The sequence below is a fragment of the Pleurodeles waltl genome, chromosome 4_1 (genome assembly GCF_031143425.1).
Source record: "Pleurodeles waltl isolate 20211129_DDA chromosome 4_1, aPleWal1.hap1.20221129, whole genome shotgun sequence".
Lineage (NCBI taxonomy): Eukaryota > Metazoa > Chordata > Amphibia > Caudata > Salamandridae > Pleurodeles > Pleurodeles waltl.
The window spans coordinates 55,076,973-55,101,874 of record NC_090442.1 but is presented as its reverse complement, the minus strand read 5'-3'; the positions used below and the strand labels follow the sequence as shown (position 1 = coordinate 55,101,874).

Here is a 24,902-nt window from a genome sequence, read left to right as displayed (position 1 = left end):
CTGGGCACACTTTCCTTTGCAGGCTTTCAGGTTGTGAATCCAGCACTGCTTAGGTGTCCATGTCAGACATGAGCAGCTCATTGAGCCCCACTGTGTGTTTTTTGTGGAGATACAACTCTCAGACTAGAGGGAGCAGGCGGGAAGTGGGTGAGACTCACACAGGGTGGGTGGGGCAGTTAAAGGATGTTATCTAATAGTGTAATCGAGGAGTTGGGTTTTTTGTGCACTACACTTTAACCAGCGATTCTTTCTAAAAGGAAATCCCAGGGCAGTACCCGCAATGAGTGGCATCCCCACACCCGAGGTTGCATTGTGGTAGCTGTTCCCTGAGCCCCTAGCCCCTGTCCCCATGTCGCCCTTTCTCCTCGTGTAACTCACCTCAGGTTCGGTGGCTCTGATACTTGCTGCTTCTGCGCGATCATCCCCATGATCTGGGCCTTTGTAGGAAATGTCATGTAAGATGACTTTATTCAGCACAGCGTTTGTCATTTGCTTGGTTGTCCTGTCACTGTTGGATGTTTTCTTGCGCAGACTACTGTCTAATGGTGGGAAGGCCACGAGACACGTGACTTTTCTCTTTCCTTGTTAGCATAGTTTCCTGCCACTGTCTTGGTGTGCTGCCAGCCTGTGAGACACGTGTCTTGCCCATCTCAGCTCCACTGTGGCATGTTAGATATGTCTTTGAGCAGAGTCCCGGTCCCAGAGCTGCTGCCTTCTCTGCACTCTGGCTTGTAAGACTGCAGGCAAAGGCCCTCCCTGGCCCCTCAGCCAGATAGATACATTTACCTGCAGGGCTCAGCTTTGGTGAAAGATATTGGCGAAAGAGAGGAAAGGGGACGGCCCGTGGTGCACCCCCTATTTTGCATAGAACCACAGCCTCCTGGGAGGGCAGAGACATGAGGGTTCTCAGGGAAAGCCCTCCCAGGAGTGTTGAAGGGCAGGACGTGAAACACAGCAATCCCGGAATGGCCTGGTCTAAGATGCCTGTGCAATAGGCCTGGCCCTAGGCTTCCGGCGCTCTTCCTCGGCAGAGGCCCCAGTGGTATGAGCCCGACCAGGGCTGTGCCCGACCAGGGCTGCAGGGCGCGTTGGGAGCGCGTTAGGGAAGCGAAAGAGGGCGCAGGGCGCAGAACTCTGCCCGTTTCTCCCCAGGATTTTGGGGAGGACAGGGAATCTGGCCAGGTCAGTGACTAGGCTTTCCCAGAAGGAAAGTCCAGTGACAGTGGCATGTTGTGAAACACAAGATTGCTGGTGGTCTGGAGGGTGCTTTCTGTCAGCCACTTCTCCCGGGAGCAGCCAGAGAGCAGGCTGATGTCGTGCTCTGTCAAGCACAACACTGGCCCCAAACCACTGTCCTTAGCAAAAGCAGAAACATTCATAGTTTCAGTCTCCTGCATCTGATTCCTGCCATCAGCATGTGAACGTTTGGCAGTCCAAGGCTTGCCATGCAAACTTTGTTCATAGGTGTCCCATGCGAATGCATGGGCCTCATCACTACTGTCTACGGCAGGGCTCTCTGCTCAGCCTATGTAAGTGAAGCATTGGTGGTTCAGTGGTAGAATTCTCGCCTGCCACGCGGGAAGCCCGGGTTCGATTCCCGGCCAATGCAAAGCGCCCTTCTTTTGGCTTTGCTTTAGAAGTCAGAGATATAGACTTGGTGGGGAAAAAAATGTCAAAGAGTGACCCCGACGTGATTTGAACACGCAACCTTCTGATCTGGAGTCAGACGCGCTACCGTTGCGCCACGAGGTCCCTGTGCATGCAGTTCTCAGCCCCGGATCAAGAAATGCTTCTGTGCCTTTTATTGGCCCTCAGTACGCCTGTGGTTAAAGTAGAAGGCTTGGTGTCCCGTTTCCAGTCCTATTGGTGGAAATGACTAGAGGTGAAGAGATGAGAGAAGATAGAAATGTTGAGATAGAGCATGTCACGCAGGCAAAGCGAGAGCTCTAAGAGCAAAGCCAGACAGCTGTGTTTTAATTCAGGACTTGATGTAGGCAAAAGCATACGTCCCTGGGTGGGCTTGAACCACCAACCTTTCAGTTAACAGCCGAACGCGCTAACCGATTGCGCCACAGAGACCAACCACCATAGTGAGTGTGTTGGGACTCAATATATGTTTTTACCTTTGTGCTCCTGCCTGCAGCTCTAAGGTCCTGGCATAAGACAGGTAGGCTTAGACTCCATTGTGACATGTCTTACTTCTCTTAGAAGAAGGTTCTGAGTTGCCAGGCAGCTTATCTTCTGCCGGGCACACTTTCCTTTGCAGGCTTTCAGGTTGTGAATCCAGCACTGCTTAAGTGTCCATGTCAGACATGAGCAGCTCATTGAGCCCCACTGTGTGTTTTTTGTGGAGATACAACTCTCAGACTAGAGGGAGCAGGCGGGAAGTGGGTGAGACTCACACAGGGTGGGTGGGGCAGTTAAAGGATGTTATCTAATAGTGTAATCGAGGAGTTGGGTTTTTTGTGCACTACACTTTAACCAGCGATTCTTTCTAAAAGGAAATCCCAGGGCAGTACCCGCAATGAGTGGCATCCCCACACCCGAGGTTGCATTGTGGTAGCTGTTCCCTGAGCCCCTAGCCCCTGTCCCCATGTCGCCCTTTCTCCTCGTGTAACTCACCTCAGGTTCGGTGGCTCTGATACTTGCTGCTTCTGCGCGATCATCCCCATGATCTGGGCCTTTGTACGAAATGTCATGTAAGATGACTTTATTCAGCACGGCGTTTGTCATTTGCTTGGTTGTCCTGTCACTGTTGGATGTTTTCTTGCGCAGACTACTGTCTAATGGTGGGAAGGCCACGAGACACGTGACTTTTCTCTTTCCTTGTTAGCATAGTTTCCTGCCACTGTCTTGGTGTGCTGCCAGCCTTATGAGACACGTGTCTTGCCCATCTCAGCTCCACTGTGGCATGTTAGATATGTCTTTGAGCAGAGTCCCGGTCCCAGAGCTGCTGCCTTCTCTGCACTCTGGCTTGTAAGACTGCAGGCAAAGGCCCTCCCTGGCCCCTCAGCCAGATAGATACATTTACCTGCAGGGCTCAGCTTTGGTGAAAGATATTGGCGAGAGAGAGGAAAGGGGACGGCCCGTGGTGCACCCCCTATTTTGCATAGAACCACAGCCTCCTGGGAGGGCAGAGACATGAGGGTTCTCAGGGAAAGCCCTCCCAGGAGTGTTGAAGGGCAGGACGTGAAACACAGCAATCCCGGAATGGCCTGGTCTAAGATGCCTGTGCAATAGGCCTGGCCCTAGGCTTCCGGGGCTCTTCCTCGGCAGAGGCCCCAGTGGTATGAGCCCGACCAGGGCTGTGCCCGACCAGGGCTGTAGGGCGCGTTGGGAGCTCGTTAGGGACGCGAAAGAGGGCGCAGGGCGCAGAACTCTGCCCGTTTCTCCCCAGGATTTTGGGGAGGACAGGGAATCTGGCCAGGTCAGTGACTAGGCTTTCCCAGAAGGAAAGTCCAGTGACAGTGGCATGTTGTGAAACACAAGATTGCTGGTGGTCTGGAGGGTGCTTTCTGTCAGCCACTTCTCCCGGGAGCAGCCAGAGAGCAGGCTGATGTCGTGCTCTGTCAAGCACAACACTGGCCCCAAACCACTGTCCTTAGCAAAAGCAGAAACATTCATAGTTTCAGTCTCCTGCATCTGATTCCTGCCATCAGCATGTGAACGTTTGGCAGTCCAAGGCTTGCCATGCAAACTTTGTTCATAGGTGTCCCATGCGAATGCATGGGCCTCATCACTACTGTCTACGGCAGGGCTCTCTGGTCAGCCTATGTAAGTGAAGCATTGTTGGTTCAGTGGTAGAATTCTCGCCTGCCACGCGGGAGGCCCGGGTTCGATTCCAGGCCAATGCAAAGCGCCCTTCTTTTGGCTTTGCTTTAGAAGTCAGAGATATAGACTTGGTGGGGAAAAAAATGTCAAAGAGTGACCCCGACGTGATTTGAACACTCAACCTTCTGATCTGGAGTCAGACGCGCTACCGTTGCACCACGAGGTCCCTGTGCATGCAGTTCTCAGCCCCGGATCAAGAAATGCTTCTGTGCCTTTTATTGGCCCTCAGTACGCCTGTGGTTAAAGTAGAAGGCTTGGTGGCCCGTTTCCAGTCCTATTGGTGGAAATGACTAGAGGTGAAGAGATGAGAGAAGATAGAAATGTTGAGATAGAGCATGTCACGCAGGCAAAGCGAGAGCTCTAAGAACAAAGCCAGACAGCTGTGTTTTAATTCAGGACTTGATGTAGGCAAAAGCATACGTCCCTGGGTGGGTTGAACCACCAACCTTTCGGTTAACAGCCAAACGCGCTAACCGATTGCGCCACAGAGACCAACCACCGCAGTGAGCGTGTTGGGACTCAATATATGTTTTTACCTTTGTGCTCCTGCCTGCAGCTCTAAGGTCCTGGCATAAGACAGGTAGGCTTAGACTCCATTGTGACATGTCTTACTTCTCTTAGAAGAAGGTTCTGAGTTGCCAGGCAGCTTATCTTCTGCTGGGCACACTTTCCTTTGCAGGCTTTCAGGTTGTGAATCCAGCACTGCTTAGGTGTCAATGTCAGACATGAGCAGCTCATTGAGCCCCACTGTGTGTTTTTTGTGGAGATACAACTCTCAGACTAGAGGGAGCAGGCGGGAAGTGGGTGAGACTCACACAGGGTGGGTGGGGCAGTTAAAGGATGTTATCTAATAGTGTAATCGAGGAGTTGGGTTTTTTGTGCACTACACTTTAACCAGCGATTCTTTCTAAAAGGAAATCCCAGGGCAGTACCCGCAATGAGTGGCATCCCCACACCCGAGGTTGCATTGTGGTAGCTGTTCCCTGAGCCCCTAGCCCCTGTCCCCATGTCGCCCTTTCTCCTCGTGTAACTCACCTCAGGTTCGGTGGCTCTGATACTTGCTGCTTCTGCGCGATCATCCCCATGATCTGGGCCTTTGTACGAAATGTCATGTAAGATGACTTTATTCAGCACGGCGTTTGTCATTTGCTTGGTTGTCCTGTCACTGTTGGATGTTTTCTTGCGCAGACTACTGTCTAATGGTGGGAAGGCCACGAGACACGTGACTTTTCTCTTTCCTTGTTAGCATAGTTTCCTGCCACTGTCTTGGTGTGCTGCCAGCCTGTGAGACACGTGTCTTGCCCATCTCAGCTCCACTGTGGCATGTTAGATATGTCTTTGATCAGAGTCCCAGTCCCAGAGCTGCTGCCTTCTCTGCACTCTGGCTTGTAAGACTGCAGGCAAAGGCCCTCCCTGGCCCCTCAGCCAGATAGATACATTTACCTGCAGGGCTCAGCTTTGGTGAAAGATATTGGCGAGAGAGAGGAAAGGGGACGGCCCGTGGTGCACCCCCTATTTTACATAGAACCACAGCCTCCTGGGAGGGGAGAGACATGAGGGTTTACAGGGAAAGCCCTCCCAGGAGTGTTGAAGGGCAGGACGTGAAACACAGCAATCCCGGAATGGCCTGGTCTAAGATGCCTGTGCAATAGGCCTGGCCCTAGGCTTCCGGGGCTCTTCCTCGGCAGAGGCCCCAGTGGTATGAGCCCGACCAGGGCTGTGCCCGACCAGGGCTGTAGGGCGCATTGGGAGCGCGTTAGGGACGCGAAAGAGGGCGCAGGGCGCAGAACTCTGCCCGTTTCTCCCCAGGATTTTGGGGAGGACAGGGAATCTGGCCAGGTCAGTGACTAGGCTTTCCCAGAAGGAAAGTCCAGTGACAGTGGCATGTTGTGAAACACAAGATTGCTGGTGGTCTGGAGGGTGCTTTCTGTCAGCCACTTCTCCCGGGAGCAGCCAGAGAGCAGGCTGATGTCGTGCTCTGTCAAGCACAACACTGGCCCCAAACCACTGTCCTTAGCAATAGCAGAAACATTCATAGTTTCAGTCTCCTGCATCTGATTCCTGCCATCAGCATGTGAACGTTTGGCAGTCCAAGGCTTGCCATGCAAACTTTGTTCATAGGTGTCCCATGCGAATGCATGGGCCTCATCACTACTGTCTACGGCAGGGCTCTCTGCTCAGCCTATGTAAGTGAAGCATTGGTGGTTCAGTGGTAGAATTCTCGCCTGCCACTCGGGAGGCCCGGGTTCGATTCCCGGCCAATGCAAAGCGCCCTTCTTTTGGCTTTGCTTTAGAAGTCAGAGATATAGACTTGGTGGGCAAAAAAATGTCAGAGTGACCCCGACGTGATTTGAACACGCAATCTTCTGATCTGGAGTCAGACGCGCTACCGTTGCGCCACGAGGTCCCTGTGCATGCAGTTCTCAGCCCCGGATCAAGAAATGCTTCTGTGCCTTTTATTGGCCCTCAGTACGCCTGTGGTTAAAGTAGAAGGCTTGGTGGCCCGTTTCCAGTCCTATTGGTGGAAATGACTAGAGGTGAAGAGATGAGAGAAGATAGAAATGTTGAGATAGAGCATGTCACGCAGGCAAAGCGAGAGCTCTAAGAGCAAAGCCAGACAGCTGTGTTTTAATTCAGGACTTGATGTAGGCAAAAGCATACGTCCCTGGGTGGGCTTGAACCACCAACCTTTCGGTTAACAGCCGAACGTGCTAACCGATTGCGCCACAGAGACCAACCACCGCAGTGAGCGTGTTGGGACTCAATATATGTTTTTACCTTTGTGCTCCTGCCTGCAGCTCTAAGGTCCTGGCATAAGACAGGTAGGCTTAGACTCCATTGTGACATGTCTTACTTCTCTTAGAAGAAGGTTCTGAGTTGCCAGGCAGCTTATCTTCTGCCGGGCACACTTTCCTTTGCAGGCTTTCAGGTTGTGAATCCAGCACTGCTTAGGTGTCCATGTCAGACATGAGCAGCTCATTGAGCCCCACTGTGTGTTTTTTGTGGAGATACAACTCTCAGACTAGAGGGAGCAGGCGGGAAGTGGGTGAGACTCACACAGGGTGGGTGGGGCAGTTAAAGGATGTTATCTAATAGTGTAATCGAGGAGTTGGGTTTTTTGTGCACTACACTTTAACCAGCGATTCTTTCTAAAAGGAAATCCCAGGGCAGTACCCGCAATGAGTGGCATCCCCACACCCGAGGTTGCATTGTGGTAGTTGTTCCCTGAGCCCATAGCCCCTGTCCCCATGTCGCCCTTTCTCCTCGTGTAACTCACCCCAGGTTCGGTGGCTCTGATACTTGCTGCTTCTGCTGCGCGATCATCCCCATGATCTGGGCCTTTGTACGAAATGTCATGTAAGATGACTTTATTCAGCACGGCGTTTGTCATTTGCTTGGTTGTCCTGTCACTGTTGGATGTTTTCTTGCGCAGACTACTGTCTAATGGTGGGAAGGCCACGAGACACGTGACTTTTCTCTTTCCTTGTTAGCATAGTTTCCTGCCACTGTCTTGGTGTGCTGCCAGCCTGTGAGACACGTGTCTTGCCCATCTCAGCTCCACTGTGGCATATTAGATATGTCTTTGAGCAGAGTCCCGGTCCCAGAGCTGCTGCCTTCTCTGCACTCTGGCTTGTAAGACTGCAGGCAAAGGCCCTCCCTGGCCCCTCAGCCAGATAGATACATTTACCTGCAGGGCTCAGCTTTGGTGAAAGATATTGGCGAGAGAGAGGAAAGGGGACGGCCCGTGGTGCACCCCCTATTTTGCATAGAACCACAGCCTCCTGGGAGGGGAGAGACATGAGGGTTCTCAGGGAAAGCCCTCCCAGGAGTGTTGAAGGGCAGGACGTGAAACACAGCAATCCCGGAATGGCCTTGTCTAAGATGCCTGTGCAATAGGCCTGGCCCTAGGCTTCCGGGGCTCTTCCTCGGCAGAGGCCCCAGTGGTATGAGCCCGACCAGGGCTGTGCCCGACCAGGGCTGTAGGGCGCGTTGGGAGCGCGTTAGGGACGCGAAAGAGGGCGCAGGGCGCAGAACTCTGCCCGTTTCTCCCCAGGATTTTGGGGAGGACAGGGAATCTGGCCAGGTCAGTGACTAGGCTTTCCCAGAAGGAAAGTCCAGTGACAGTGGCATGTTGTGAAACACAAGATTGCTGGTGGTCTGGAGGGTGCTTTCTGTCAGCCACTTCTCCCGGGAGCAGCCAGAGAGCAGGCTGATGTCGTGCTCTGTCAAGCACAACACTGGCCCCAAACCACTGTCCTTAGCAAAAGCAGAAACATTCATAGTTTCAGTCTCCTGCATCTGATTCCTGCCATCAGCATGTGAACGTTTGGCAGTCCAAGGCTTGCCATGCAAACTTTGTTCATAGGTGTCCCATGCGAATGCATGGGCCTCATCACTACTGTCTACGGCAGGGCTCTCTGCTCAGCCTATGTAAGTGAAGCATTGGTGGTTCAGTGGTAGAATTCTCGCCTGCCACGCGGGAGCCCCGGGTTCGATTCCCGGCCAATGCAAAGTGCCCTTCTTTTGGCTTTGCTTTAGAAGTCAGAGATATAGACTTGGTGGGCAAAAAAATGTCAACTAGTGACCCCGACGTGATTTGAACACGCAACCTTCTGATCTGGAGTCAGACGCGCTACCGTTTCGCCACGAGGTCCCTGTGCATGCAGTTCTCAGCCCCGGATCAAGAAATGCTTCTGTGCCTTTTATGGGCCCTCAGTACGCCTGTGGTTAAAGTAGAAGGCTTGGTGGCCCGTTTCCAGTCCTATTGGTGGAAATGACTAGAGGTGAAGAGATGAGAGAAGATAGAAATGTTGAGATAGAGCATGTCACGCAGGCAAAGCGAGAGCTCTAACAGCAAAGCCAGACAGCTGTGTTTTAATTCAGGACTTGATGTAGGCAAAAGCATACGTCCCTGGGTGGGCTTGAACCACCAACCTTTTGGTTAACAGCCGAACGCGCTAACCGATTGCACCACAGAGACCAACCACCGCAGTGAGCGTGTTGGGACTCAATATATGTTTTTACCTTTGTGCTCCTGCCTGCAGCTCTAAGGTCCTGGCATAAGACAGGTAGGCTTAGACTCCATTGTGACATGTCTTACTTCTCTTAGAAGAAGGTTCTGAGTTGCCAGGCAGCTTATCTTCTGCTGGGCACACTTTCCTTTGCAGGCTTTCAGGTTGTGAATCCAGCACTGCTTAGGTGTCCATGTCAGACATGAGCAGCTCATTGAGCCCCACTGTGTGTTTTTTGTGGAGATACAACTCTCAGACTAGAGGGAGCAGGCGGGAAGTGGGTGAGACTCACACAGGGTGGGTGGGGCAGTTAAAGGATGTTATCTAATAGTGTAATCGAGGAGTTGGGTTTTTTGTGCACTACACTTTAACCAGCGATTCTTTCTAAAAGGAAATCCCAGGGCAGTACCCGCAATGAGTGGCATCCCCACACCCGAGGTTGCATTGTGGTAGCTGTTCCCTGAGCCCCTAGCCCCTGTCCCCATGTCGCCCTTTCTCCTCGTGTAACTCACCTCAGGTTCGGTGGCTCTGATACTTGCTGCTTCTGCGCGATCATCCCCATGATCTGGGCCTTTGTACGAAATGTCATGTAAGATGACTTTATTCAGCACGGCGTTTGTCATTTGCTTGGTTGTCCTGTCACTGTTGGATGTTTTCTTGCGCAGACTACTGTCTAATGGTGGGAAGGCCACGAGACACGTGACTTTTCTCTTTCCTTGTTAGCATAGTTTCCTGCCACTGTCTTGGTGTGCTGCCAGCCTGTGAGACACGTGTCTTGCCCATCTCAGCTCCACTGTGGCATGTTAGATATGTCTTTGAGCAGAGTCCCGGTCCCAGAGCTGCTGCCTTCTCTGCACTCTGGCTTGTAAGACTGCAGGCAAAGGCCCTCCCTGGCCCCTCAGCCAGATAGATACATTTACCTGCAGGGCTCAGCTTTGGTGAAAGATATTGGCGAGAGAGAGGAAAGGGGACGGCCCGTGGTGCACCCCCTATTTTGCATAGAACCACAGCCTCCTGGGAGGGGAGAGACATGAGGGTTCTCAGGGAAAGCCCTCCCAGGAGTGTTGAAGGGCAGGACGTGAAACACAGCAATCCCGGAATGGCCTGGTCTAAGATGCCTGTGCAATAGGCCTGGCCCTAGGCTTCCGGGGCTCTTCCTCGGCAGAGGCCCCAGTGGTATGAGCCCGACCAGGGCTGTGCCCGACCATTTCCAGTCCTATTGGTGGAAATGACTAGAGGTGAAGAAATGAGAGAAGATAGAAATGTTGAGAAGGCTCTCTGCTCAGCCTATGTAAGTGAAGCATTGGTGGTTCAGTGGTAGAATTCTCACCTGCCACGCGGGAGGCCCGGGTTCGATTCCCGTCCAATGCAAAGTGCCCTTCTTTTGGCTTTGCTTTAGAAGTCAGAGATATAGACTTGGTGGGGAAAAAAATGTCAAAGAGTGACCCCGACGTGATTTGAACACGCAACCTTCTGATCTGGAGTCAGACGCGCTACCGTTGCGCCACGAGGTCCCTGTGCATGCAGTTCTCAGCCCCGGATCAAGAAATGCTTCTGTGCCTTTTATTGGCCCTCAGTACGCCTGTGGTTAAAGTAGAAGGCTTGGTGGCCCGTTTCCAGTCCTATTGGTGGAAATGACTAGAGGTGAAGAAATGAGAGAAGATAGAAATGTTGAGATAGAGCATGTCACGCAGGCAAAGCGAGAGCTCAAAGAGCAAAGCCAGACAGCTGTGTTTTAATTCAGGACTTGATGTAGGCAAAAGCATACGTCCCTGGGTGGGCTTGAACCACCAACCTTTCGGTTAACAGCCGAACGTGCTAACCGATTGCGCCACAGAGACCAACCACCGCAGTGAGCGTGTTGGGACTCAATATATGTTTTTACCTTTGTGCTCCTGCCTGCAGCTCTAAGGTCCTGGCATAAGACAGGTAGGCTTAGACTCCATTGTGACATGTCTTACTTCTCTTAGAAGAAGGTTCTGAGTTGCCAGGCAGCTTATCTTCTGCCGGGCACACTTTCCTTTGCAGGCTTTCAGGTTGTGAATCCAGCACTGCTTAGGTGTCCATGTCAGACATGAGCAGCTCATTGAGCCCCACTGTGTGTTTTTTGTGGAGATACAACTCTCAGACTAGAGGGAGCAGGCGGGAAGTGGGTGAGACTCACACAGGGTGGGTGGGGCAGTTAAAGGATGTTATCTAATAGTGTAATCGAGGAGTTGGGTTTTTTGTGCACTACACTTTAACCAGCGATTCTTTCTAAAAGGAAATCCCAGGGCAGTACCCGCAATGAGTGGCATCCCCACACCCGAGGTTGCATTGTGGTAGCTGTTCCCTGAGCCCATAGCCCCTGTCCCCATGTCGCCCTTTCTCCTCGTGTAACTCACCCCAGGTTCGGTGGCTCTGATACTTGCTGCTTCTGCTGCGCGATCATCCCCATGATCTGGGCCTTTGTACGAAATGTCATGTAAGATGACTTTATTCAGCACGGCGTTTGTCATTTGCTTGGTTGTCCTGTCACTGTTGGATGTTTTCTTGCGCAGACTACTGTCTAATGGTGGGAAGGCCACGAGACACGTGACTTTTCTCTTTCCTTGTTAGCATAGTTTCCTGCCACTGTCTTGGTGTGCTGCCAGCCTGTGAGACACGTGTCTTGCCCATCTCAGCTCCACTGTGGCATATTAGATATGTCTTTGAGCAGAGTCCCGGTCCCAGAGCTGCTGCCTTCTCTGCACTCTGGCTTGTAAGACTGCAGGGAAAGGCCCTCCCTGGCCCCTCAGCCAGATAGATACATTTACCTGTAGGGCTCAGCTTTGGTGAAAGATATTGGCGAGAGAGAGGAAAGGGGACGGCCCGTGGTGCACCCCCTATTTTGCATAGAACCACAGCCTCCTGGGAGGGGAGAGACATGAGGGTTCTCAGGGAAAGCCCTCCCAGGAGTGTTGAAGGGCAGGACGTGAAACACAGCAATCCCGGAATGGCCTGGTCTAAGATGCCTGTGCAATAGGCCTGGCCCTAGGCTTCCGGGGCTCTTCCTCGGCAGAGGCCCCAGTGGTATGAGCCCGACCAGGGCTGTGCCCGACCAGGGCTGTAGGGCGCATTGGGAGCGCGTTAGGGACGCGAAAGAGGGCGCAGGGCGCAGAACTCTGACCGTTTCTCCCCAGGATTTTGGGGAGGACAGGGAATCTGGCCAGGTCAGTGACTAGGCTTTCCCAGAAGGAAAGTCCAGTGACAGTGGCATGTTGTGAAACACAAGATTGCTGGTGGTCTGGAGGGTGCTTTCTGTCAGCCACTTCTCCCGGGAGCAGCCAGAGAGCAGGCTGATGTCGTGCTCTGTCAAGCACAACACTGGCCCCAAACCACTGTCCTTAGCAAAAGCAGAAACATTCATAGTTTCAGTCTCCTGCATCTGATTCCTGCCATCAGCATGTGAACGTTTGGCAGTCCAAGGCTTGCCATGCAAACTTTGTTCATAGGTGTCCCATGCGAATGCATGGGCCTCATCACTACTGTCTACGGCAGGGCTCTCTGCTCAGCCTATGTAAGTGAAGCATTGGTGGTTCAGTGGTAGAATTCTCACCTGCCACGCGGGAGGCCCGGGTTCGATTCCCGTCCAATGCAAAGCGCCCTTCTTTTGGCTTTGCTTTAGAAGTCAGAGATATAGACTTGGTGGGGAAAAAAATGTCAAAGAGTGACCCCGACGTGATTTGAACACGCAACCTTCTGATCTGGAGTCAGACGCGCTACCGTCGCGCCACGAGGTCCCTGTGCATGCAGTTCTCAGCCCCGGATCAAGAAATGCTTCTGTGCCTTTTATTAGCCCTCAGTACGCCTGTGGTTAAAGTAGAAGGCTTGGTGGCCCGTTTCCAGTCCTATTGGTGGAAATGACTAGAGGTGAAGAAATGAGAGAAGATAGAAATGTTGAGATAGAGCATGTCACGCAGGCAAAGCGAGAGCTCTAAGAGCAAAGCCAGACAGCTGTGTTTTAATTCAGGACTTGATGTAGGCAAAAGCATACGTCCCTGGGTGGGGTTGAACCACCAACCTTTCGGTTAACAGCCGAACGCACTAACCGATTGCGCCACAGAGACCAACCACCACAGTGAGCGTGTTGGGACTCAATATATGTTTTTACCTTTGTGCTCCTGCCTGCAGCTCTAAGGTCCTGGCATAAGACAGGTAGGCTTAGACTCCATTGTGACATGTCTTACTTCTCTTAGAAGAAGGTTCTGAGTTGCCAGGCAGCTTATCTTCTGCCGGGCACACTTTCCTTTGCAGGCTTTCAGGTTGTGAATCCAGCACTGCTTAGGTGTCCATGTCAGACATGAGCAGCTCATTGAGCCCCACTGTGTGTTTTTTGTGGAGATACAACTCTCAGACTAGAGGGAGCAGGCGGGAAGTGGGTGAGACTCACACAGGGTGGGTGGGGCAGTTAAAGGATGTTATCTAATAGTGTAATCGAGGAGTTGGGTTTTTTGTGCACTACACTTTAACCAGCGATTCTTTCTAAAAGGAAATCCCAGGGCAGTACCCGCAATGAGTGGCATCCCCACACCCGAGGTTGCATTGTGGTAGCTGTTCCCTGAGCCCCTAGCCCCTGTCCCCATGTCGCCCTTTCTCCTCGTGTAACTCACCTCAGGTTCGGTGGCTCTGATACTTGCTGCTTCTGCGCGATCATCCCCATGATCTGGGCCTTTGTACGAAATGTCATGTAAGATGACTTTATTCAGCACGGCGTTTGTCATTTGCTTGGTTGTCCTGTCACTGTTGGATGTTTTCTTGCGCAGACTACTGTCTAATGGTGGGAAGGCCACGAGACACGTGACTTTTCTCTTTCCTTGTTAGCATAGTTTCCTGCCACTGTCTTGGTGTGCTGCCAGCCTGTGAGACACGTGTCTTGCCCATCTCAGCTCCACTGTGGCATGTTAGATATGTCTTTGAGCAGAGTCCCGGTCCCAGAGCTGCTGCCTTCTCTGCACTCTGGCTTGTAAGACTGCAGGCAAAGGCCCTCCCTGGCCCCTCAGCCAGATAGATACATTTACCTGCAGGGCTCAGCTTTGGTGAAAGATATTGGCGAGAGAGAGGAAAGGGGACGGCCCGTGGTGCACCCCCTATTTTGCATAGAACCACAGCCTCCTGGGAGGGGAGAGACATGAGGGTTCTCAGGGAAAGCCCTCCCGGGAGTGTTGAAGGGCAGGACGTGAAACACAGCAATCCCGGAATGGCCTGGTCTAAGATGCCTGTGCAATAGGCCTGGCCCTAGGCTTCCGGGGCTCTTCCTCGGCAGAGGCCCCAGTGGTATGAGCCCGACCAGGGCTGTGCCCGACCAGGGCTGTAGGGCGCATTGGGAGCGCGTTAGGGACGCGAAAGAGGGCGCAGGGCGCAGAACTCTGACCGTTTCTCCCCAGGATTTTGGGGAGGACAGGGAATCTGGCCAGGTCAGTGACTAGGCTTTCCCAGAAGGAAAGTCCAGTGACAGTGGCATGTTGTGAAACACAAGATTGCTGGTGGTCTGGAGGGTGCTTTCTGTCAGCCACTTCTCCCGGGAGCAGCCAGAGAGCAGGCTGATGTCGTGCTCTGTCAAGCACAACACTGGCCCCAAACCACTGTCCTTAGCAAAAGCAGAAACATTCATAGTTTCAGTCTCCTGCATCTGATTCCTGCCATCAGCATGTGAACGTTTGGCAGTCCAAGGCTTGCCATGCAAACTTTGTTCATAGGTGTCCCATGCGAATGCATGGGCCTCATCACTACTGTCTACGGCAGGGCTCTCTGCTCAGCCTATGTAAGTGAAGCATTGGTGGTTCAGTGGTAGAATTCTCACCTGCCACGCGGGAGGCCCGGGTTCGATTCCCGTCCAATGCAAAGCGCCCTTCTTTTGGCTTTGCTTTAGAAGTCAGAGATATAGACTTGGTGGGGAAAAAAATGTCAAAGAGTGACCCCGACGTGATTTGAACACGCAACCTTCTGATCTGGAGTCAGACGCGCTACCGTTGCGCCACGAGGTCCCTGTGCATGCAGTTCTCAGCCCCGGATCAAGAAATGCTTCTGTGCCTTTTATTGGCCCTCAGTACGCCTGTGGTTAAAGTAGAAGGCTTGGTGGCCCGTTTCCAGTCCTATTGGTGGAAATGACTAGAGGTGAAGAAATGAGAGAAGATAGAAATGTTGAGATAGAGCATGTCACGCAGGCAAAGCGAGAGCTCTAAGAGCAAAGCCAGACAGCTGTGTTTTAATTCAGGACTTGATGTAGGCAAAAGCATACGTCCCTGGGTGGGGTTGAACCACCAACCTTTCGGTTAACAGCCGAACGCGCTAACCAATTGCGCCACAGAGACCAACCACCGCAGTGAGCGTGTTGGGACTCAATATATGTTTTTACCTTTGTGCTCCTGCCTGCAGCTCTAAGGTCCTGGCATAAGACAGGTAGGCTTAGACTCCATTGTGACATGTCTTACTTCTCTTAGAAGAAGGTTCTGAGTTGCCAGGCAGCTTATCTTCTGCCGGGCACACTTTCCTTTGCAGGCTTTCAGGTTGTGAATCCAGCACTGCTTAGGTGTCCATGTCAGACATGAGCAGCTCATTGAGCCCCACTGTGTGTTTTTTGTGGAGATACAACTCTCAGACTAGAGGGAGCAGGCGGGAAGTGGGTGAGACTCACACAGGGTGGGTGGGGCAGTTAAAGGATGTTATCTAATAGTGTAATCGAGGAGTTGGGTTTTTTGTGCACTACACTTTAACCAGCGATTCTTTCTAAAAGGAAATCCCAGGGCAGTACCCGCAATGAGTGGCATCCCCACACCCGAGGTTGCATTGTGGTAGCTGTTCCCTGAGCCCCTAGCCCCTGTCCCCATGTCGCCCTTTCTCCTCGTGTAACTCACCTCAGGTTCGGTGGCTCTGATACTTGCTGCTTCTGCGCGATCATCCCCATGATCTGGGCCTTTGTACGAAATGTCATGTAAGATGACTTTATTCAGCACGGCGTTTGTCATTTGCTTGGTTGTCCTGTCACTGTTGGATGTTTTCTTGCGCAGACTACTGTCTAATGGTGGGAAGGCCACGAGACACGTGACTTTTCTCTTTCCTTGTTAGCATAGTTTCCTGCCACTGTCTTGGTGTGCTGCCAGCCTGTGAGACACGTGTCTTGCCCATCTCAGCTCCACTGTGGCATGTTAGATATGTCTTTGAGCAGAGTCCCGGTCCCAGAGCTGCTGCCTTCTCTGCACTCTGGCTTGTAAGACTGCAGGCAAAGGCCCTCCCTGGCCCCTCAGCCAGATAGATACATTTACCTGCAGGGCTCAGCTTTGGTGAAAGATATTGGCGAGAGAGAGGAAAGGGGACGGCCCGTGGTGCACCCCCTATTTTGCATAGAACCACAGCCTCCTGGGAGGGGAGAGACATGAGGGTTCTCAGGGAAAGCCCTCCCAGGAGTGTTGAAGGGCAGGATGTGAAACACAGCAATCCCGGAATGGCCTGGTCTAAGATGCCTGTGCAATAGGCCTGGCCCTAGGCTTCCGGGGCTCTTCTTCGGCAGAGGCCCCAGTGGTATGAGCCCGACCAGGGCTGTGCCCGACCAGGGCTGTAGGGCGCATTGGGAGCGCGTTAGGGACGCGAAAGAGGGCGCAGGGCGCAGAACTCTGCCCGTTTCTCCCCAGGATTTTGGGGAGGACAGGGAATCTGGCCAGGTCAGTGACTAGGCTTTCCCAGAAGGAAAGTCCAGTGACAGTGGCATGTTGTGAAACACAAGATTGCTGGTGGTCTGGAGGGTGCTTTCTGTCAGCCACTTCTCCCGGGAGCAGCCAGAGAGCAGGCTGATGTCGTGCTCTGTCAAGCACAACACTGGCCCCAAACCACTGTCCTTAGCAAAAGCAGAAACATTCATAGTTTCAGTCTCCTGCATCTGATTCCTGCCATCAGCATGTGAACGTTTGGCAGTCCAAGGCTTGCCATGCAAACTTTGTTCATAGGTGTCCCATGCGAATGCATGGGCCTCATCACTACTGTCTACGGCAGGGCTCTCTGCTCAGCCTATGTAAGTGAAGCATTGGTGGTTCAGTGGTAGAATTCTCGCCTGCCACGCGGGAGGCCCGGGTTCGATTCCCGGCCAATGCAAAGCGCCCTTCTTTTGGCTTTGCTTTAGAAGTCAGAGATATAGACTTGGTGGGCAAAAAAATGTCAAAGAGTGACCCCGACGTGATTTGAACACGCAACCTTCTGATCTGGAGTCAGACGCGCTACCATTGCGCCACGAGGTCCCTGTGCATGCAGTTCTCAGCCCCGGATCAAGAAATGCTTCTGTGCCTTTTATTGGCCCTCAGTACGCCTGTGGTTAAAGTAGAAGGCTTGGTGGCCCGTTTCCAGTCCTATTGGTGGAAATGACTAGAGGTGAAGAGATGAGAGAAGATAGAAATGTTGAGATAGAGCATGTCACGCAGGCAAAGCGAGAGCTCTAAGAGCAAAGCCAGACAGCTGTGTTTTAATTCAGGACTTGATGTAGGCAAAAGCATACGTCCCTGGGTGGGCTTGAACCACCAACTTTTCGGTTAACAGCCGAACGCGCTAACCGATTGCGCCACAGAGACCAACCACCCCAGTGAGCGTGTTGGGACTCAATATATGTTTTTACCTTTGTGCTCCTGCCTGCAGCTCTAAGGTCCTGGCATAAGACAGGTAGGCTTAGACTCCATTGTGACATGTCTTACTTCTCTTAGAAGAAGGTTCTGAGTTGCCAGGCAGCTTATCTTCTGCCGGGCACACTTTCCTTTGCAGGCTTTCAGGTTGTGAATCCAGCACTGCTTAGGTGTCCATGTCAGACATGAGCAGCTCATTGAGCCCCACTGTGTGTTTTTTGTGGAGATACAACTCTCAGACTAGAGGGAGCAGGCGGGAAGTGGGTGAGACTCACACAGGGTGGGTGGGGCAGTTAAAGGATGTTATCTAATAGTGTAATCGAGGAGTTGGGTTTTTTGTGCACTACACTTTAACCAGCGATTCTTTCTAAAAGGAAATCCCAGGGCAGTACCCGCAATGAGTGGCATCCCCACACCCGAGGTTGCATTGTGGTAGCTGTTCCCTGAGCCCCTAGCCCCTGTCCCCATGTCGCCCTTTCTCCTCGTGTAACTCACCTCAGGTTCGGTGGCTCTGATACTTGCTGCTTCTGCGCGATCATCCCCATGATCTGGGCCTTTGTACGAAATGTCATGTAAGATGACTTTATTCAGCACGGCGTTTGTCATTTGCTTGGTTGTCCTGTCACTGTTGGATGTTTTCTTGCGCAGACTACTGTCTAATGGTGGGAAGGCCACGAGACACGTGACTTTTCTCTTTCCTTGTTAGCATAGTTTCCTGCCACTGTCTTGGTGTGCTGCCAGCCTGTGAGACACGTGTCTTGCCCATCTCAGCTCCACTGTGGCATGTTAGATATGTCTTTGAGCAGAGTCCCGGTCCCAGAGCTGCTGCCTTCTCTGCACTCTGGCTTGTAAGACTGCAGGCAAAGGCCCTCCCTGGCCCCTCAGCCAGATAGATACATTTACCTGCAGGGCTCAGCTTTGGTGAAAGATATTGGCGAGAGAGAGGAAAGGGGACGGCCCGTGGTGCACCCCCTATTTTGCATAGAACCACAGCCTCCTGGGAGGGGAGAGACATGAGGGTTCTCAGGGAAAGCCCTCCCAGGAGTGTTGAAGGGCAGGACGTGAAACACAGCAATCCCGGAATGGCCTGGTCTAAGATGCCTGTGCAATAGGCCTGGCCCTAGGCTTCCGGGGCTCTTCCTCGGCAGAGGCCCCAGTGGTATGAGCCCGACCAGGGCTGTGCCCGACCAGGGCTGTAGGGCGCATTGGGAGCGCGTTAGGGACGCGAAAGAGGGCGCAGGGCGCAGAACTCTGACCGTTTCTCCCCAGGATTTTGGGGAGGACAGGGAATCTGGCCAGGTCAGTGACTAGGCTTTCCCAGAAGGAAAGTCCAGTGACAGTGGCATGTTGTGAAACACAAGATTGCTGGTGGTCTGGAGGGTGCTTTCTGTCAGCCACTTCTCCCGGGAGCAGCCAGAGAGCAGGCTGATGTCGTGCTCTGTCAAGCACAACACTGGCCCCAAACCACTGTCCTTAGCAAAAGCAGAAACATTCATAGTTTCAGTCTCCTGCATCTGATTCCTGCCATCAGCATGTGAACGTTTGGCAGTCCAAGGCTTGCCATGCAAACTTTGTTCATAGGTGTCCCATGCGAATGCATGGGCCTCATCACTACTGTCTACGGCAGGGCTCTCTGCTCAGCCTATGTAAGTGAAGCATTGGTGGTTCAGTGGTAGAATTCTCACCTGCCACGCGGGAGGCCCGGGTTCGATTCCCGTCCAATGCAAAGCGCCCTTCTTTTGGCTTTGCTTTAGAAGTCAGAGATATAGACTTGGTGGGGAAAAAAATGTCAAAGAGTGACCCCGACGTGATTTGAACACGCAACCTTCTGATCTGGAGTCAGACGCGCTACCGTTGCGCCACGAGGTCCCTGTGCATGCAGTTCTCAGCCCCGGATCAAGAAATGCTTCTGTGCCTTTTATTGGCCCTCAGTACGCCTGTGGTTAAAGTAGAAGGCTTGGTGGCCCGTTTCCAGTCCTATTGGTGGAAATGACTAGAGGTGAAGAAATGAGAGAAGATAGAAATGTTGAGATAGAGCATGTCACGCAGGCAAAGCGAGAGCTCTAAGAGCAAAGCCAGACAGCTGTGTTTTAATTCAGGACTTGATGTAGGCAAAAGCATTCGTCCCTGGGTGGGGTTGAACCACCAACCTTTCGGTTAACAGCCGAACGCTCTAACCGATTGCGCCACAGAGACCAACCACCGCAGTGAGCGTGTTGGGACTCAATATATGTTTTTACCTTTGTGCTCCTGCCTGCAGCTCTAAGGTCCTGGCATAAGACAGGTAGGCTTAGACTCCATTGTGACATGTCTTACTTCTCTTAGAAGAAGGTTCTGAGTTGCCAGGCAGCTTATCTTCTGCCGGGCACACTTTCCTTTGCAGGCTTTCAGGTTGTGAATCCAGCACTGCTTAGGTGTCCATGTCAGACATGAGCAGCTCATTGAGCCCCACTGTGTGTTTTTTGTGGAGATACAACTCTCAGACTAGAGGGAGCAGGCGGGAAGTGGGTGAGACTCACACAGGGTGGGTGGGGCAGTTAAAGGATGTTATCTAATAGTGTAATCGAGGAGTTGGGTTTTTTGTGCACTACACTTTAACCAGCGATTCTTTCTAAAAGGAAATCCCAGGGCAGTACCCGCAATGAGTGGCATCCCCACACCCGAGGTTGCATTGTGGTAGCTGTTCCCTGAGCCCCTAGCCCCTGTCCCCATGTCGCCCTTTCTCCTCGTGTAACTCACCTCAGGTTCGGTGGCTCTGATACTTGCTGCTTCTGCGCGATCATCCCCATGATCTGGGCCTTTGTACGAAATGTCATGTAAGATGACTTTATTCAGCACGGCGTTTGTCATTTGCTTGGTTGTCCTGTCACTGTTGGATGTTTTCTTGCGCAGACTACTGTCTAATGGTGGGAAGGCCACGAGACACGTGACTTTTCTCTTTCCTTGTTAGCATAGTTTCCTGCCACTGTCTTGGTGTGCTGCCAGCCTGTGAGACACGTGTCTTGCCCATCTCAGCTCCACTGTGGCATGTTAGATATGTCTTTGAGCAGAGTCCCGGTCCCAGAGCTGCTGCCTTCTCTGCACTCTGGCTTGTAAGACTGCAGGCAAAGGCCCTCCCTGGCCCCTCAGCCAGATAGATACATTTACCTGCAGGGCTCAGCTTTGGTGAAAGATATTGGCGAGAGAGAGGAAAGGGGACGGCCCGTGGTGCACCCCCTATTTTGCATAGAACCACAGCCTCCTGGGAGGGGAGAGACATGAGGGTTCTCAGGGAAAGCCCTCCCAGGAGTGTTGAAGGGCAGGATGTGAAACACAGCAATCCCGGAATGGCCTGGTCTAAGATGCCTGTGCAATAGGCCTGGCCCTAGGCTTCCGGGGCTCTTCTTCGGCAGAGGCCCCAGTGGTATGAGCCCGACCAGGGCTGTGCCCGACCAGGGCTGTAGGGCGCATTGGGAGCGCGTTAGGGACGCGAAAGAGGGCGCAGGGCGCAGAACTCTGCCCGTTTCTCCCCAGGATTTTGGGGAGGACAGGGAATCTGGCCAGGTCAGTGACTAGGCTTTCCCAGAAGGAAAGTCCAGTGACAGTGGCATGTTGTGAAACACAAGATTGCTGGTGGTCTGGAGGGTGCTTTCTGTCAGCCACTTCTCCCGGGAGCAGCCAGAGAGCAGGCTGATGTCGTGCTCTGTCAAGCACAACACTGGCCCCAAACCACTGTCCTTAGCAAAAGCAGAAACATTCATAGTTTCAGTCTCCTGCATCTGATTCCTGCCATCAGCATGTGAACGTTTGGCAGTCCAAGGCTTGCCATGCAAACTTTGTTCATAGGTGTCCCATGCGAATGCATGGGCCTCATCACTACTGTCTACGGCAGGGCTCTCTGCTCAGCCTATGTAAGTGAAGCATTGGTGGTTCAGTGGTAGAATTCTCGCCTGCCACGCGGGAGGCCCGGGTTCGATTCCCGGCCAATGCAAAGCGCCCTTCTTTTGGCTTTGCTTTAGAAGTCAGAGATATAGACTTGGTGGGCAAAAAAATGTCAAAGAGTGACCCCGACGTGATTTGAACACGCAACCTTCTGATCTGGAGTCAGACGCGCTACCGTTGTGCCACGAGGTCCCTGTGCATGCAGTTCTCAGCCCCGGATCAAGAAATGCTTCTGTGCCTTTTATTGGCCCTCAGTACGCCTGTGGTTAAAGTAGAAGGCTTGGTGGCCCGTTTCCAGTCCTATTGGTGGAAATGACTAGAGGTGAAGAGATGAGAGAAGATAGAAATGTTGAGATAGAGCATGTCACGCAGGCAAAGCGAGAGCTCTAAGAGCAAAGCCAGACAGCTGTGTTTTAATTCAGGACTTGATGTAGGCAAAAGCATACGTCCCTGGGTGGGCTTGAACCACCAACTTTTCGGTTAACAGCCGAACGCACTAACCGATTGCGCCACAGAGACCAACCACCCCAGTGAGCGTGTTGGGACTCAATATATGTTTTTACCTTTGTGCTCCTGCCTGCAGCTCTAAGGTCCTGGCATAAGACAGGTAGGCTTAGACTCCATTGTGACATGTCTTACTTCTCTTAGAAGAAGGTTCTGAGTTGCCAGGCAGCTTATCTTCTGCCGGGCACACTTTCCTTTGCAGGCTTTCAGGTTGTGAATCCAGCACTGCTTAGGTGTCCATGTCACACATGAGCAGCTCATTGAGCCCCACTGAGTGTTTTTTGTGGAGATACAACTCTCAGACTAGAGGGAGCAGGCGGGAAGTGGGTGAGACTCACACAGGGTGGGTGGGGCAGTTAAAGGATGTTATCTAATAGTGTAATCGAGGAGTTGTGTTTTTTGTGCACTACACTTTAACCAGCGATTCTTTCTAAAAGGAAATCCCAGGGCAGTACCCGCAATGAGTGGCATCCCCACACCCGAGGTTGCATTGTGGTAGCTGTTCCCTGAGCCCCTAGCCCCTGTCCCCATGTCGCCCTTTCTCCTCGTGTAACTCACCTCAGGTTCGGTGGCTCTGATACTTGCTGCTTCTGCGCGATCATCCCCATGATCTGGGCCTTTATACGAAATGTCATGTAAGATGACTTTATTCAGCACGGCGTTTGTCATTTGCTTGGTTGTCCTGTCACTGTTGGATGTTTTCTTGCGCAGACTACTGTCTAATGGTGGGAAGGCCACGAGACACGTGACTTTTCTCTTTCCTTGTTAGCATAGTTTCCTGCCACTGTCTTGTTGTGCTGCCTGCCTGTGAGACACGTGTCTTGCCCATCTCAGCTCCACTGTGGCATGTTAGATATGTCTTTGAGCAGAGTCCCGGTCCCAGAGCTGCTGCCTTCTCTGCACTCTGGCTTGTAAGACTGCAGGCAAAGGCCCTCCCTGGCCCCTCAGCCAGATAGATACATTTACCTGCAGGGCTCAGCTTTGGTGAAAGATATTGGCGAGAGAGAGGAAAGGGGACGGCCCGTGGTGCACCCCCTATTTTGCATAGAACCACAGCCTCCTGGGAGGGCAGAGACATGAGGGTTCTCAGGGAAAGCCCTCCCAGGAGTGTTGAAGGGCAGGACGTGAAACACAGCAATCCCGGAATGGCCTTGTCTAAGATGCCTGTGCAATAGGCCTGGCCCTAGGCCTCCGGGGCTCTTCCTCGGCAGAGGCCCCAGTGGTATGAGCCCGACCAGGGCTGTGCCCGACCAGGGCTGTAGGGCGCGTTGGGAGCGCGTTAGGGACGCGAAAGAGGGCGCAGGGCGCAGAACTCTGCCCGTTTCTCCCCAGGATTTTGGGGAGGACAGGGAATCTGGCCAGGTCAGTGACTAGTCTTTCCCAGAAGGAAAGTCCAGTGACAGTGGCATGTTGTGAAACACAAGATTGCTGGTGGTCTGGAGGGTGCTTTCTGTCAGCCACTTCTCCCGGGAGCAGCCAGAGAGCAGGCTGATGTCGTGCTCTGTCAAGCACAACACTGGCCCCAAACCACTGTCCTTAGCAAAAGCAGAAACATTCATAGTTTCAGTCTCCTGCATCTGATTCCTGCCATCAGCATGTGAACGTTTGGCAGTCCAAGGCTTGCCATGCAAACTTTGTTCATAGGTGTCCCATGCGAATGCATGGGCCTCATCACTACTGTCTACGGCAGGGCTCTCTGCTCAGCCTATGTAAGTGAAGCATTGGTGGTTCAGTGGTAGAATTCTCGCCTGCCACGCGGGAGGCCCGGGTTCGATTCCCGGCCAATGCAAAGCGCCCTTCTTTTGGCTTTGCTTTAGAAGTCAGAGATATAGACTTGGTGGGGAAAAAAATGTCAAAGAGTGACCCCGACGTGATTTGAACACGCAACCTTCTGATCTGGAGTCAGACGCGCTACCGTTTCGCCACGAGGTCCCTGTGCATGCAGTTCTCAGCCCCGGATCAAGAAATGCTTCTGTGCCTTTTATTGGCCCTCAGTACGCCTGTGGTTAAAGTAGAAGGCTTGGTGGCCCGTTTCCAGTCCTATTGGTGGAAATGACTAGAGGTGAAGAGATGAGAGAAGATAGAAATGTTGAGATAGAGCATGTCACGCAGGCAAAGCGAGAGCTCTAAGAGCAAAGCCAGACAGCTGTGTTTTAATTCAGGACTTGATGTAGGCAAAAGCATACGTCCCTGGGTGGGCTTGAACCACCAACCTTTTGGTTAACAGCAGAACGCGCTAACCGATTGCGCCACAGAGACCAACCACCGCAGTGAGCGTGTTGGGACTCAATATATGTTTTTACCTTTGTGCTCCTGCCTGCAGCTCTAAGGTCCTGGCATAAGACAGGTAGGCTTAGACTCCATTGTGACATGTCTTACTTCTCTTAGAAGAAGGTTCTGAGTTGCCAGGCAGCTTATCTTCTGCTGGGCACACTTTCCTTTGCAGGCTTTCAGGTTGTGAATCCAGCACTGCTTAGGTGTCCATGTCAGACATGAGCAGCTCATTGAGCCCCACTGTGTGTTTTTTGTGGAGATACAACTCTCAGACTAGAGGGAGCAGGCGGGAAGTGGGTGAAACTCACACAGGGTGGGTGGGGCAGTTAAAGGATGTTATCTAATAGTGTAATCGAGGAGTTGGGTTTTTTGTGCACTACACTTTAACCAGCGATTCTTTCTAAAAGGAAATCCCAGGGCAGTACCCGCAATGAGTGGCATCCCCACACCCGAGGTTGCATTGTGGTAGCTGTTCCCTGAGCCCCTAGCCCCTGTCCCCATGTCGCCCTTTCTCCTCGTGTAACTCACCTCAGGTTCGGTGGCTCTGATACTTGCTGCTTCTGCGCGATCATCCCCATGATCTGGGCCTTTGTACGAAATGTCATGTAAGATGACTTTATTCAGCACGGCGTTTGTCATTTGCTTGGTTGTCCTGTCACTGTTGGATGTTTTCTTGCGCAGACTACTGTCTAATGGTGGGAAGGCCACGAGACACGTGACTTTTCTCTTTCCTTGT

The 24,902-nt window shown here is 52.5% G+C and overlaps 9 non-coding genes across 9 annotated transcripts; 3 read left to right on the top strand and 6 right to left on the bottom strand.

Moving 5' to 3' along the window:
- Window positions 1-1,680: 1,680 nt before the first annotated feature.
- On the bottom strand, window positions 1,681-1,752 carry TRNAW-CCA (transfer RNA tryptophan (anticodon CCA)). The gene has a single exon. It is a non-coding gene; the product is annotated as a tRNA-Trp (tRNA).
- An 8,533-nt stretch (window positions 1,753-10,285) lies between these two features.
- On the bottom strand, window positions 10,286-10,357 carry TRNAW-CCA (transfer RNA tryptophan (anticodon CCA)). Its single transcript has one exon. It is a non-coding gene; the product is annotated as a tRNA-Trp (tRNA).
- Window positions 10,358-14,776: 4,419 nt separating this feature from the next.
- TRNAW-CCA (transfer RNA tryptophan (anticodon CCA)) lies at window positions 14,777-14,848 on the bottom strand. The gene has a single exon. It is a non-coding gene; the product is annotated as a tRNA-Trp (tRNA).
- Window positions 14,849-15,101: 253 nt separating this feature from the next.
- Window positions 15,102-15,175, bottom strand: TRNAN-GUU (transfer RNA asparagine (anticodon GUU)). Its single transcript has one exon. It is a non-coding gene; the product is annotated as a tRNA-Asn (tRNA).
- A 1,703-nt stretch (window positions 15,176-16,878) lies between these two features.
- TRNAG-GCC (transfer RNA glycine (anticodon GCC)) lies at window positions 16,879-16,949 on the top strand. The gene has a single exon. It is a non-coding gene; the product is annotated as a tRNA-Gly (tRNA).
- Window positions 16,950-17,020: 71 nt separating this feature from the next.
- Window positions 17,021-17,092, bottom strand: TRNAW-CCA (transfer RNA tryptophan (anticodon CCA)). Its single transcript has one exon. It is a non-coding gene; the product is annotated as a tRNA-Trp (tRNA).
- A 2,172-nt stretch (window positions 17,093-19,264) lies between these two features.
- Window positions 19,265-19,336, bottom strand: TRNAW-CCA (transfer RNA tryptophan (anticodon CCA)). Its single transcript has one exon. It is a non-coding gene; the product is annotated as a tRNA-Trp (tRNA).
- Window positions 19,337-21,366: 2,030 nt separating this feature from the next.
- TRNAG-GCC (transfer RNA glycine (anticodon GCC)) lies at window positions 21,367-21,437 on the top strand. Its single transcript has one exon. It is a non-coding gene; the product is annotated as a tRNA-Gly (tRNA).
- Window positions 21,438-23,610: 2,173 nt separating this feature from the next.
- TRNAG-GCC (transfer RNA glycine (anticodon GCC)) lies at window positions 23,611-23,681 on the top strand. The gene has a single exon. It is a non-coding gene; the product is annotated as a tRNA-Gly (tRNA).
- Window positions 23,682-24,902: the final 1,221 nt, after the last annotated feature.